The sequence below is a fragment of the Hipposideros armiger genome, unplaced genomic scaffold (assembly GCF_001890085.2).
Source record: "Hipposideros armiger isolate ML-2016 unplaced genomic scaffold, ASM189008v1 scaffold_2, whole genome shotgun sequence".
In the NCBI taxonomy this organism is placed as follows: Eukaryota; Metazoa; Chordata; class Mammalia; order Chiroptera; family Hipposideridae; genus Hipposideros; species Hipposideros armiger.
The window spans coordinates 3,447,555-3,462,479 of NW_017731352.1; the positions used below are offsets into that span (position 1 = coordinate 3,447,555).

The 14,925-nt window shown below is 41.3% G+C and overlaps 1 long non-coding RNA gene across 2 annotated transcripts in view; it reads right to left on the reverse strand.

Annotated features, from left to right (window-relative positions):
• The window catches only part of LOC109379272 (uncharacterized), a 97,417-nt gene that overhangs the window by 35,213 nt on the left and 47,279 nt on the right, over positions 1 to 14,925 (reverse strand). The window contains exon 4 of one of the 2 annotated variants that reach the window (XR_002123167.1): positions 10,190 to 10,336. The exons of the other annotated variant lie outside the window; for it this stretch is intronic. This is a non-coding gene — a long non-coding RNA (uncharacterized LOC109379272). Of the gene's footprint in view, positions 1 to 10,189; positions 10,337 to 14,925 lie in introns of those variants that run through there. 2 annotated transcript variants of the gene reach the window in all.

The window sequence follows — 14,925 nt, forward strand, 5'->3', positions numbered from 1 at the left end:
GTCTTTTTGTTCTTCAGTCTAGTTGTGGAGGACGTCACTTCACTGGCCCAAGTTGGCACCATCATTGGCTCTTCCCCGGGCGAGGCAGATCAGCCGCCGGCTTCTGGATGGCCGTTCACTGCAGCTGCTGGCTGCTCACACTGGCTGCTGGCTACACATGGTAGCCCATGGCAACCCACTGCAGCAGGGGTTGCAACCAACGCCGCTGCCAGCAACTCACGGCAGCCCAACTCCATGTCGAACTGTTGTTCAGCATCTTAGCTGTAGAGGGCAGTGTCACTGGCCCTCATATGTGGGATCCAACCCGGGGCCCTCTGGTGTCTTAAGCTAGCTCTTAAGCAATGCACCACTCAGTCGACCCGCATCTATTTATATTTCCATCAGTATTGTATGAAAGACTTTTCATGAAAAAGGTACGTTAAAAGCAGAGTGTTGTGATTAACTGGGAGATGGTGTAGCAGAGAAGAAAGGGCACAGGTTCTGGAATTTAATCCTGGATCTGATGCTTACCAGCTATGTGCTCTTGGGCATTTCTTAATTCCTTTGGGTTTTGTTTCCTCAAATTTTTTTTTTTTTTTTTTTTTAGTTGAGCCATCCTGCTACCTATTGGCAGCTTAGTGGTAGCTTAGCTCGGGCTGGGCATCGAACTGCTGTTGCTCAGAGCGCAAACTCTTTATTTATTTATTTATTTATTTATTTATTTATTTATTTATTTTTAGCTGAGCCTTCCTGCCACCTATTGGCAGCTCAGCGGCAGCTCAGCTCGGGCCGTGAATCAAACCAGGGACCCTGTTGCTCAGAGCTCAAACTCTTGAGCGAGCTCTTAACCAACTGAGCCACTCGGTCGGCTGTTTCCTCAAATTTAATACTGATCTCATAGAAGGGTAAGGATTCAAAGGGCCTTAAATAAGGGCCAGGCATACAGTAAGTAGGCACTTAATAAATGATAGCCATTAGCTATTTTTATGATATTGGTCCTTCACCAATCAGTCTGCAAAAACAAGTTAAGATCTCTGAGAGCTAATCTTCTCATCTGTAAGATGAGGAGATTTAAATAATAGGACACTGGTTATGCAAATTGTCACCTATTAATTCACTGGAATACTATTTAGTTATTAAAATGATCAAAGTATTTTGAGTGGACTAGTGGTTAAGCATACAGACTTTAAAGCCAGATTGCCTGGGTTGATTCTTGGAGTTGCTATTTACCAGCTGTGCAACCTTGTGCTGGATCCTTGACATCTGTCTTCATCAGTTCAGGCTGCTATAATACAGTACTATGGATGCGGTTGTTTATAAACAACAAAAATATATTTCTGGAGGCTGGAAGTCCGAGATCACGGTGACTTTATGTTTGGGTTCTGGAGAAAGCCCTCTTCCAGGTTGCAGACTCCTGACTATCCTCACATGGTGGAAAGAGGTCTAGCTATCTCTCTGGCCTACAGGTACTAATCCCCTTCATGAGGGCTCCACCCTCATGACCTAACTCCTCCCAAAGACCCCACCTCCAAATATTATCACATTGGGATTAGGATTTCAACATATGAATTTTGGGAAAATACAAACATTCAGTCCATAGCAACATCTGTGTTTCAGTATATTCATCTGTAAAATGGGGATAACAATAATTCCTATTTCAGATACTAACTGTGAAGACGAAATGATATCATGAACGTAAAGCTTTTAGCATAGTACCTGACACTTTGAAAACTACCAAAGAAATGCTAGCTTTATTGTTATTAACAGACATAGAAACCTAAAGCTAAGGTACTTGGAGGTCCTGCAGAGCTTTCACTGGCTAGGTATCTTTCCTGAAACCCAGATTGGGTTGAGAAGCTGACGAATGCCTACCCAGAACAATGCACCATTTTGCATGATTATACATACAATTTCAGAGGTTCCCTGGACCTCAAGCTAAGAACACCAGTCTGGTTTAACTCCCTCAATCTATGAATTAGAAGCACCCCCGGATAAGCAAGATGACTTAAGTATGAGAAAGTTCAGTTGTGCAGGCTGAAGTTGGATTGCTTTGGTGGAGAGGAAAACAGAGAGGAAGAGGAGCTAGTGGGTAGAGAACACTTTGGGGTACATGGCTGCAAAGGGGATGGAGAGAGAACCTGCTTTATCTAGAAGAATGTCATGGTTTTAAAACATGTACTGGACTCCTTGACAATTTCCCATCAAGAAGTAGCATTATATTCCCTTCCCCTGAACCTTAACATTACAACATGGTGTAACTATTACAACATGCTGGCCACTCACGCTGGCTGCTGGCTACACACGGTAGCCCATGGCAACCCACTGCAGCAGGGGCTGTAGCCTAGCTGTCCCGTCGACTCACCGCAGCCCAGCTCCAGGTCCAGCTGTTGTTCAGCATCTTAGCTGTAGAGGGCAGTGTCACTGGCCCTCATATGTGGGATCCGAACCGGGGCCTTCTGGCGTCCCAAGCTAGCTCTTAACCAACATGCCACTTGGTCAGCCCCTGATTTTACTTAAAAAAAAATAAAAAAATCTAGAGTTTTATTGTTGTTGTTTTTAAACTTTTAGATTTTAATGCCAGATCCTAAACATATTCTTGTATGTATGTGGGGGGTGCGGGGGCAGGCGGGTCTAAAAAATTAAAATTGATGAAAACTTATTTATTTTGACAATTTCATAATTTGAGTTATCCTGGAGTACTTTGTCCTTGATGTCACCTAGTTTCAGAGATATAATAGGACATTTGAAATCAGACTATTGACCCAGATGTACAACTGTCCTAAATATTTAATATTTAAGGAGAAAGAACATTATTTAAAATTGAATTGTTACAGGAATGGCGGTTCTTCTTGCCGAGGCAACGAAGAATCAAAGGTCAGCAAGATGATTAGCATGCAAGCAGGGTTTATTAGTGATATGTTTTCAGGAAAGAGAACAGGCCTAGCCGAGGTGGCAGAGAGAGAGAGGCCTAGGCCTCTTGTCCAGAGGACTTAGTTTGCTGGGTGGGGTAAGGGAGTTACATATTGATTTGGCGGGAAAAGGTGGCGCATGCTTTTCCACAGGAGGGTGTGACCTCTTAAAATGGGTGAAGGTCTGTTGACTCAGATCCTTATCTTGCTCCAGACCATCTCTCCTCATCTGTTATTGAAAAAACAGATATGTGGCTGGAGGCAATTAATCAAAGCTATTTATGAGCTTTTTCTGTAGGCACTATGGACCCCCTCCAACCCCTCCTTGTTCGCCTACATTTTCTAACTTCTACCTAACAGAACCAAGAAAAAAAAAAAAGATAAAATTCCTAGGAATAGGGCCAGCCGAGTAGCGTGATGGTTAGGAGCTGCCTTGGGACGCCAGAGGGCCCCCGTTCGGATCCCACATGTGAGGGCCAGTGACCCTGCCCTCTACAAAAAAAAAATAAAAAAATTCCTAGGAATAAACTTAACAAGAAATGTATACTACCCATTTGAATAAAACTTTGAAATACTCTTCAGAGAATCAAAAGACTTTACAAACGGACAGGCTTGCCATGTTCTTGGAATAAAAGACTCAACATCATAAATATATTAATTCTCACTAAATTAATCTAAAAATACCACAGGGGAGGGTGGAGGAGGGTGGGTGGGAAAAAGGAAGGGGATTAAGAAGTACAAACTTAGTTATAAAATAAATCATTAGGATGTAATGTTCAGCATAGAGAATAGAGTCAATAATAATGTAATAACTGTGCAGTGACAGATGGTTACTAGACTTAATCTGATGATCACTGTAAGGTATATAAATGTTGAATCACTATGTTGTACACCTGGAACTAGTATAACACATGTCAACTATAATTAAAGATAAATTTAAAATAAATAAATATTTACCACAACCCTAATAAAAATACCAAGAGAATTATTTTTCTGGGAACATGACAAGCTGATTCTAAAATTCATATGGAAAAATAAACCAGCAAGAAGAGCCAGGAGAATTCTGAACAGGAAGAATATCAAGGGGAAACTGTCTTCTAGATATTAAACCATATTATTGGACTTCAGTAATTAAAACTATAGCACTGATGCCTGTAAAGACATACAGATCAAAGGATAAAAATAGAAAGTAGAGAAATAGGATCAAATACATATAGACATTTAGTATATGATAAAGTAATATTTTTAAGTTGGGGAAAATTTGGATTGTTCAATAATGGTTTTAGGACTACTGGGTAGCTATCCAGAAAAAAGTAAAATGGGTCCCAATTTTACTTTTTAATATTAAAATAAGTTCTACTTGGATCAAAGATTTAAATATAAAAAATAAAACCATGGAAATAGAAGAGCAAAGTATGTGAGATAGTCTTGTACAAGCTCCTGGGGGGAAGGCCTTTTTAATGACGTAAAACTCAGAATATCTTAAAAAGTTAACACATTTGATGATGAGACAATAAAAAAAAAATGCAGCATGGAAAAAAATCACGAGTAAAGTCAGTGACCAACAACAAACAGAAAAAAGTGTGCAATGCATGCATGAAGGCTAATTTCTCCAATATGTAAAATCTTTCACAAATCCATCATCAAAAGACCAATAACCTAGGGTAAAAATTGGCAAAGGATATAATGAAAACACTGCTCACAGAAAAGGAAATACAAGTCATGTTTGCATAAACAAAAAGATGATCAACCTCATTCTTAAGAGAAATGGGAATTAAAAGTAAAATAAATTACCATATTTGATTTAAAAAGTTGATAAAGGTATAAAAATTTAATAAAAACTTGTATTGGTCAGAGGATGGGAAAACAAGGTCTCATACATTGCTGGTAGGAATGTAAATTGGTGTAATCCATGTATAGAGCAATCTGACAACATCAATCAAAATTACAAACACAGATATCTGTTGACCCATGTTTCTCTTCTGGGAAATTAACCTACAAATACTAGCACATGCAGGAAATTACACATGTACAAGCTTACTTACTACAGCATTACATTAGTCCCCCCTTCTCTGTGGTTTACCTTTCTGGGGTTTCAGTTACCTGCAGTCAACTAGGGTCCAAAAATATTAAATGGAAAATTCCAGAAATAATTCATAAGTTTTAAATTGTGCATTGTACCAAGTAGCATGATGAAATCTCACAATGGCCCACTCGTTGGGCCTGGGACTTGAAGCATCACTTTGTCCAGCATATCCATGCTGTGTACCCTACCTGCCTGTTAGTCCCTTAGCTGTCTCAGTTATCAGGTTGACAGTTGTGATATCACAGTGCTTGTGTTTAAGTAAGCCTTATTTTACTTAATAATGCCACATTCACATAATTTTTATTACAGTATATTGTTATAATTGTTCTATTTTATTAGTAGTTATTGTTGTTAATCTCTTACTGTGCCTAATTCATAAATTAAACTTTATTATAGGTATGTACGTACAGGACAAATCAGTATATCTAGGGTTTGGTACTAGCCACGGTTTCAGGCAACCACTGGGGGTCTTGGAACATATCTTGGATAAGTGGGGAGTACTGTACTTGTAAAAGCAAATAAACTATAGTGCAGAGTGCACTAGAAGACTACTGAACTGTTACAAAAGAATGAAGGAGCTGCCCATCACCTGAATGAAAAGTTCTGCAAAGGCATATTGTTAAATGAAAAAAAAGAAGGCAGAAGAGTAAGTGTAGTAGTCTACCTTTTGTTTAAAAATATGGGAAATAAAAGAATATGCATTAGCTTATAGGTATAAACATACAGAAATTCTGGAGAGTTATATAAAAAGAACAAATAATAAAGGTTAGTTCTTGGGGATAGGTTAGAAACTGGTGATTGAAGATATGGATGATAGAGAAACTTTTTTAAAAAGTTTTGAACCATGTGACTAATTTCTTATTAGAATATTTAATTAAAAAAATAAGGCTTGTATGTCCTGATATAGAATCTCCAAGATTATAATTTCCAAATTAAGTGAAAAAAACCAAGGATATACTATTTTGCATACATCGATATCTATCTCTCTCTCCACATACACACGCTCCTAGATGCACAGACTATCCCTACAATTACATTCAAGACAGTTGTAACATGGGTTGCTTCTGAGGTGGGGAATTGGATGGTTGGGGACCCAGAGTGGTAGGGAAACATTTTCCTCTATACCTTTTTATGCCTTTTAAAATTAGCATGTGCGTCATCTACATAATAACATGGAATAATTTACTTAAAACTGAAACGGACGTTTATATAGCCTTTCTGGTATAAGCAGACCCTCTATGACTTGCAGGCGGTAGAAAGTGGGTATGCATGGTGACTGACCATACTGAGAGTATGGGATTTTATTTTTATTTTTTATTTTACTCTATTTTTTTAGCTCTCCCTCAAGGCTCCCCTAAGAGGGATTTTAAAATCCCATATATTGATTTCATTATCCCTAAAGTCTTTTCCAACACCAAAATTCTTTTTTTTTTTTAAAGATTTTATTGGACAGTTGGGGGAGGGGAACAGTGTTGGGGAATTGGAGAAGGAGACCAGCCAAGTAGTTGTTCTTCAGTCTTCGCTGTGGAGGGCACCAGTCGCCATCTGGCTTCCCATGGGCAGCTTGTGGCTTCTAAGCTCAAGGTGTTGTGTTCAATCTTACTTGCAGGTGAGTGTAGCCACCATTCCATGCGGGAGTCAAACCAGCAGCCTTGTTAAGAGCGCACGCCCTATCCACTGAGCCATCCAGGCGGCAGCTCAGCTCAATGTGCCGAGTTCAGTCTTAGTTGCAGGTGGTGTAGTCCACCATTGAACAGGCAATCTTGTTGTTACACCAGCTGAGCCATCCTGCCACCTGTTGGCAGCTCAGCGACAGCTCAGCTCTGGCATAGTATCACTGGCCCATGTGGGAATCAAACAGGAGGCCCTGTTGCTCAGAGCTCGCGCTCTTAAGCCAACTCTTAACCAACTGAGCCACTTGGCCAGTCCCCCCCAAATTTTTCATTCTTAGCTTGACTGTAAACTCTGACAGCATTGGAGTTACGCTTTTCAGTCCCTTGACATTCTCTCCAAGGGTGTGGTGCAGGTCTTTCTGCCAAGTTTCGCATGCTATAAATGTATGCTGCCTGCCTAGGACAGAGGCTGCTTTGACAGAAAGTTTAAGTTCTAGCTCCACATTCCAAACTACTTAATGCCAGCTCGATTGGCTCTATTGATCAACAGTTCTTGGCCAGAGTAGACACTCAGAGAGTAAAAACTGACTGCTTAATATAATCAGTGGCCAAGACAGCTGGCATGAAACTTATGGCAGCAATCTTAGAATTTTCTGTCATGACCCATTTTGGGACTCTGTTCAAATCTGTGCTTAGCATTGCACTGAGCAATTAGAGGGATCAAAGAAATTCTCTAGGAATCTCCTTATGTGATACTTTATTAGGATCTTAATACAAATATGTATTGAGTAACAAATATCTAGAAAGCTGGGAGAAATGTGAAAGCAGTTTAGGGAGAAAGCTCCTGAAGCAGGCTTAACCAGTAATCATTTCAATTGTCAAATCAGTTTTGACTGATACTATTTCACAGGTTGGGATCCTTTTTATTTTGAAAGAATTACCAAATTAACAGGATTGACTAACATTCTGGTTCCATTGTCCTCAAAGCTGCATATCTAATGCTTCATAGGTTTCTTAAGGCAAAACTAGGTGAGTTATTTTGTTTTTTTTCTGTTTTTTTGTTTTTGTTTTTTAGCTAGATGCTCTGTAGTGTCTTTGCATTTTTCTTTTTGCTTGGGAAACTTGAGGCTTGACATTTTTATGATTAAATATTTCTCTCTCCCAAGGCATGTACACCTAGTAAAACACGGCCCAAATAGTTAACAGATTAATTACTATATTATTTACAATTTTAATATTTTATTGTGTGTCTATGTTTTAGACAATGTAAAGGGGCTGGTAATTACTATCCAGTTTCATGATGGCTGCCATGTGCTTCCTTGGTGCACCATTTACATATAGTTAGAGCTATGTGTGCCCTGCAAAACAAAGTGATGCCCATAATATCCATTTGGAAGCATGAAATTAAATTTCCTAGATGGAGGGTAACAATCTCAGTTTTTTTTTTAAGATTTTTTTTTTTTTTTGGGGGAGTTGGGGGTATGGGAACAGTGCTGGGGAATTGGGGGAAGGGGAACAGACAAGTTGCTGTCGTCTTGTTCTTCAATCTAGTTGTGGAGGATGTTGCTTCACTGGCCCAAGTTGGCACCATCATTGCGCTCTTCTCTGGCGAGGCAGATCAGTCACCGGCTTCTGGACGGCCGCTCACTGCGGCTGCTGGCCGCTCACGCTGGCTGCTGGCTACATACGGTAGCCCATGGCAACCCACTGCCACAGGGACTGCAGCCTATGCCGTCGCCGGCGACTCATGGCAGCCCAGCTCCAGGTTGAGCTGTTGTTCAGCATCTTAGCTGTAGAGGGCAGTGTCACTGGCCCTCATATGTGGGATCCGAACCAGGGCCCTCTGGCATCCCAAGCGAGTTCTTAACCATTGCGCCACTCGGCCGGCCCAACAATCTCAGTTTTGAGGAATTGATTCCTTCAAGCATTTCTTTGGGAAATCTGGAATCTCTCTTCCAAGATGTACAAATACGTAGGTTTCTGTTTATATTTCAGTATGAATGGAGACTGTTCTATAAAACTTGGAAAGCAAATTTTTCTTTCTGAGAATTGTACTTGGGGCTACAGTTCTGAGGGTATATAGGACGGGTCCTGCCTCTGAGTACCCTGAGAAGGGACAACTTCTGGAAAGGGTCTGGAATTTGAGGGGTTAGGGTCTCTCAGGGGCCCAGGCAGAAAATGAGTGGTTCAGGGAAGTTTTTTGATCCCAACTGAATTGTCTTGTTTCTTTCAGCCCTTTAGAAGCCCGCATAAATAGGCACTGCTTGAAGTCTGATTTTACTCAAATAAACCTTAAAAAAACAAAACAACTTTCTATTATTTTTTCTTATGTATGATCTTTTGGTTAAGCATGTGAATAGTCTCCTAGCATTAGAGCACTTAACTTTATTTCAGACTTTGGCAACACATAATTTGGGAAAGTATGTTTAATTTAACTAAAGTTTAGAGGAGACAATTCGGCTGGTCAATTGAACTCAGGGTTTGTACCAAGAGTAACCAAGAGTATTTTCACCTTTGATTTCAATTTTAAAAGTCAAAATCTGAGTTTTGTCTTCCTAAATCAGGGAGCATCCCAGGATTCCTATGATGACTGTATATGTATTTCTTGATTGTACCAATTCCTAAATTCTCAGAATTTCCTAAGTTGTCCAAACCCTGCATCCCCTACATCACTTTGTGACACACAGTCTACTGGGCTGGGGACCTCAGATTCTCAGTGGCCCCTTCCGTGCCTCCTGAGCCCCACCTAGGAGCATCCATAGCTCTCTCTATTTGGGAAAAGGCATGAGAGCAAGTGAGGAGGGACCTCACTGTTTTGACAAAGTCTTACCACCTATAGATCACCAGAGGTAACACTTTGAAGCCAGAGGACCTCTCTTTTTCACTGGCTTCTACCATATGAGAAAGTAAAAAGAAAATCATATCAGCAAATTAGTTGTAGGGGCTTCATTCCAGGAAGGGCTGCATAGATAAAATGAAGTTGAGGATACAAATTCTCTTTTCATGTCTGACATTAGCCAAATCTTTCTAATTCTTCTTCTCTCCCCCACCGATCCAGAGGCCTGGAGAGTCATACTGCTGTCAGGATTCTGAGGTTTTGTTTTACCCCCACAGGACAGTAAAGTACCACCTTGTTACTGATTTACTTGCCTCTGGTAGGCTGCCTGCTTGTACTAACAGACTGTAGTTTCCTGGAGAGCTGGGACCAACTGTTATTTATTTATTTATTTATTTATTTTAAGATTTTTATTGGGGAATTGGGGGATGGGAACAGTGCTGGGGAATTGGGGGAAAGGGAACAGAGAAGTTGCTGTCCTTTTGTTCTTCAGTCTAGTTGTGGAGGACGTTGCTTCACTGGCCCAAGCTGGCACCATCATTGCACTCTTCCCAGGCAAGGTAGATCAGTCGCCGGCTTCCGGACGGCCGCTCATGGCGGCTGCTGGCCGCTCATGTTGGCTGCTGGCCGCTCATGTTGGCTGCTGGTTACATACGGCAGCCCATGGCAATCCACTGCAGCCCAGCTCCAGGTTTTGCTGTTGTTCAGCATCTTAGCTGTAGAGGACAATGTCACTGGCCCTCATATGTGGGATCCGAACCAGGGCCCTCCGGCGTCCCAAGCCAGCTCTTAACCATCACGCCACTTGGCCCACCCTGTCATTTATTTTTGACTATCCAAATCTTAACACAGTGCCTTATATATATCAGGTGCTCAAAACATTTTCAGAGGTTGAAGATGGTGATTTGTTCAGCTGACAAGACAGAACCAAAGATGTCAAGAGAAGAGAGATAACATTTATTGAGTACCGACTAGTCAACTATGTTATAACGCATGTGAATTAATCAATGCAACTCTGTGGCCATTGCCTGAAAAACACTCAAAACCTACATTTTACTGAGGGCACAAGAGAAGCAGCCTCTTCTTATGAACTGTTGCAGTTTTCTAACTGGTCTCCAGCTTCCTGTTTTAGTCCTCAACCCCCCTCCCATCCATTGCTCACATCAGCCAAATTAAGCTATGATACTTAAAAAATAGAAATCTGATTATGTCACTGTCTTGGTAAAAATCACCTCAGTGGGGAAGCCCATAAGGTCCTGTATGATCTTGCCTTTGCCTACCTCTCCAGCTCCATTCTGACTTCTTCCAAGCTCTTTCCACCCCCCGGGCTTCTGCACTTGCTGTTCCCTCTGCCCACAGCTCTTTCTCCAGGCTCAGTGCATGGCTGGCTACTTCCCAGGTTCTAGGTGTCAGAGAGGGCTTCCCTGACCACTCTGCCTTCAGTAACCTCTCTTAGCTGTTCATTACCCCTGCTTATTTTCTTCAAAGCATTATTCTTAATGTGAAATTACCTTATCTATTTATTTATTTGCTGACTGTCTCCCTGAACCCCAATATAGTGCCATGAAGGCAAGAACCCCCTTTTGTCTATCTTGGTCACTCTTGTATCCCCAATATCTGGCTCATAGTAGGCACTCAATCAATATTTATCAAATGATTGGATAAATACATAGAAAAAGGAGTATTGTTAGTCAGTTAAGGAGGTATAAGATACCACAGGCAGAATAGTTGTCACAGATTACAGAGTAGAACGTTTCTAAAAAGGTTTTATAATTAAAAAAAGCTTTATACATTAATAACAACCCCCTCAAAAGCTTAGAATGTTATTTTTTCATATTCATGGCTTTTCTTTTTAAAATAGTTCTATGGGCTGGAGGTGGGGGGCAAACACAATATTTACTTTGGAAACACAGACATAAAAATTACTTTTATTTTACATGCTGAGAGTAGAAATATGACCCCTATGCAATGCAAGATTTGCAATATAGCTGAAAATGGACAAGACATTAGCATTCCCATCTATTATAACTGGACCAGAACTTCAATCACCAGCTGAAAAAATAAACATGGGGTCAGCAGGCATTTGCCCGCACCCTGAGTGCATTCCAGAGTGAAAACCATGTGCAAATGACCTAAGGATCTAATGCCTCCTGATTCCGAATTCATGCAAAGCCACACAATATAGGGTAGAAGGAGCACGGCAGGGTGTACTAGAAATTGATGCCCATTGTAGGAGAATGGCCCAGGGGAAGGGGAATTATATCTGAGCCAAAAGAAACTGTGCAAAATGTCTTGCCTTTTCTTTTCCAGGGATTAAACAACTCGGGCCACTAACAGAGAGCTGGTTTTGCTGCAGGTGGGATGGAAGTGGGATAGAGGTGGGATGGAACAGCCCCAATCCCAGGGTTTGCAGCAGTTGCCAGGCATTAGCAAGGAGCAGAAAGAGGCGTGTAGAGGGCCCCCCTGAGACATCTGCTGGGCTGTTGCTCAGGGTAGGGGCAGAGCCACTCTGGTGGGGCCTTGCTCTGTAAGGAAGCCTGATGTATAGCATACCTAGGTAGGGCCTGAGGCCTCTGTATTTATCTCTACAATAAATGGGAAAAACTGAAAATGTGTAACATGTTCTGCTTGGTTTAGGGGTTATATAGAGGTATAAACCACATCTCCATAATTTTCCCAACCACACCTGTCTCAGATGACCTTGCCTTTTTTTCCCTTTATCTATCTATGACTTTTGATTTCTCAGGTAGAAAACAACAGAAGTAATTGTTACTTCAATTACCCAGTAGTAGTCTACCTTTATCTGCCATACCACTTTTTTTGGTTCTTTGAATGTGTCATGCTTCCTATCCTGGTTTCTATTGCCATATATCAAAGTACCCGTAATTTAGTGGTGTAAAACATTAACCATCTGATTATGTTCACAAACTCTGTGGGTTAGGAATATTGGTAGGACACGCAGAGATATCTTGTCTCTGCTCCATGGAGACTGGGCTTTCAGCTAGGAAGACTCAAATGCAGGTGGTGACTTGAGTGTCTGGAGGCTGTGATAATCTGAAGTCTCCATCACTCATATCTGGTACCCGGTATGATGCAAGGGCTGGCCTCCATGGGACCACCTATTGGAGCACCTGCTAATGGCTTCTCCATGTGGCGTGCATCTTGACAGCAAGCATTCCAAGAGAACTAGGTGAAAGCTGCATGGCCTTTTTTGGCCCAGATTCAGAAGTCAGGCAGTGTCATTCTTGCCACATTTTATTGGTTACAACAGAGATACAGGCCATCCCAGATCCAAGGGGAGGGGAATTAGGTTGCACCTCCTGGAGTGGTGGGAGAGTTAACACCTGCAGAAGCTCTTTCTCTATCGTGGACCTTGTGTACCTGCTGAAGGCAATGCCTATATTATTGTTAGAAGCTTTGTGTTTAGCAGGGAGGGTCTACGAGGCACACCTTTGAGATCCTTACAGGCCTTTATTTAGCTGAAAGGTTCTATGAGGCACTACCTTAGATGTTTCTGAGGTTTTAATTAGGGATCTTACAGGCCCACCCTGGCTTTAATCTTTGCCCTGAAATCATTTTTTTTTTTTAATTTGAGAATTTTTTTGCCCTCTGGAACAGCTGGGAACAAGAAAGAGTTTTATTTTTCAGATTCAGCAAGTCCTGGCTCCTTTACAGTTCTTCCAAATTTTGTCCTTTTTTAAAGCTCATTTCTCTCTAAATCTTATCACAGCAGCTAAAAGTAACCAGTTGGCACTTTTAACACTCAGCCCAGGAATCTCCTTATCTACATCACTAAGATTATTAGGTACAGCTCTTATTTCCCATTTTATGGCTGGCAACAGCGCTGCTAAACTTTCCACCACTACGTAAAAAAATCTCCTTTTTCTTCCAGCTTTCAGTAATCTTTTCATTTCCCTGTACCCCCCACTGACAGCCTTCTGGAGCCCTATCAGGCTTCTGCTAGCAATCTCAAGGCCTCTTCCAGATTCTGCTTGCCACCTGGTCCCAAATGTTTTAGGCTTTTCTTATGGCAGCATTCATTTCCAGGTAACAAGATTCATTCTGATTATAACTGCTGCATCACAATCTACCTCAAACTTAGTGGTATAAACAATAACCATTTTATTTGACTTATTATATGGATAGGGTACAACAGGGAAGGTTGGTCTCTGCTCCACAATGTCTGGGTAATCAGTGAGAAAGACGTGAACACCAGGAGTGACTGACTCATTCGGTGGGAGGGAGGGCTGAAATCATCTAGACTGCAGCGGTTCTCAAGCTGTGGGTCGCAACCCCTTTGCGGATCGAACGACCCTTTTACAGGGGTCGCCTAAGACGATCGGAAAACAAAAAGATATTTACATTATGATTCATAACAGCAAAATTACAGTTATAGAGTAGCAATGAAAATAATTTTATGGTTGGGGGTCACCACAACATGAGGAACTGTATTAAGGGATCACGGCATTAGGAAGGTTGAGAACCGCTGATCTAGAGACTTCTTCATTTTCTTCCCTGATGCGTGGACAAGAATGTCTTGAAGGCTGGGCATACTGTGACTAGAGTACCTGTGTATGGCTTGGGCTTCTCACAGGAAGGCAGCTGGATTCGGGGAGTGGGGGATCTCCTGAAAGTGAGCATTCCAAGAGAGGCATGGCCTTTTCTGACCTAGGCTCAGAAGTCATGCAGCATCACTTCACATCAGTACTGGATCAATTTCAACTTAATCCACAGCTTAAGGTTTGTAGGAACTCCTCAGGAATGTAAATTTGGGCTGCAAATCTACACTAGGAATGTTGCTAATTGTGGTTATGATTTGGGGGACAGTCTTCCCCCTCTCTCATCAGCTTTGCTTGCTGACCAAGTTTATTTCTTTTGGTCCAAACTTTATGAGGGCAGGATCTCCTATCAGCCCCTATCTTGAATAGGTCCTGACCTTTGTCCTTCATGAAAATTGAAGTTCAAGTTTGCCAAGTCTGGTAATTTTTCTCAGAGGTAGCGTCAATGTTCCACTTACCTCTTTTTTTATTTTTTTATTTTTTTAAACTGAGCCATCCTGCTACCTGTTGGCAGCTCAGCAGCTGCTCAGTTCTGACTGGCCTTGAACCGCTGTTGCTCAGAGCTCAAACTCTTGAGCGAGCTCTTAACCAACTGAGCTACTCGGCCGGCCCTCCACTTACCTCTTTTAGTTCATGGCTTCACTTATGTTTTAGCATGATATTTTCCTTACTATATTATAAGCTGCTTTTAAGAAGATGGTTTTGATATTTAAGCCATCAATTTTAGTTGTTTACAACAAGAGGGTCAGTCTGAATACATAATCTGTTTTATTATTGAAAATGGAAGCCCATGTCTCAATAAGTTGTACTTTTATTGACTTTGTTGTTTATTTCAGAAGCTCAGAAGTCCATGAAAAAAAAATTTATTGAAATATAACTAACATATCATACAATTAACTCAAGTGCACAATTCAATGGCTTTTACTATATTCACAGAGCTGTG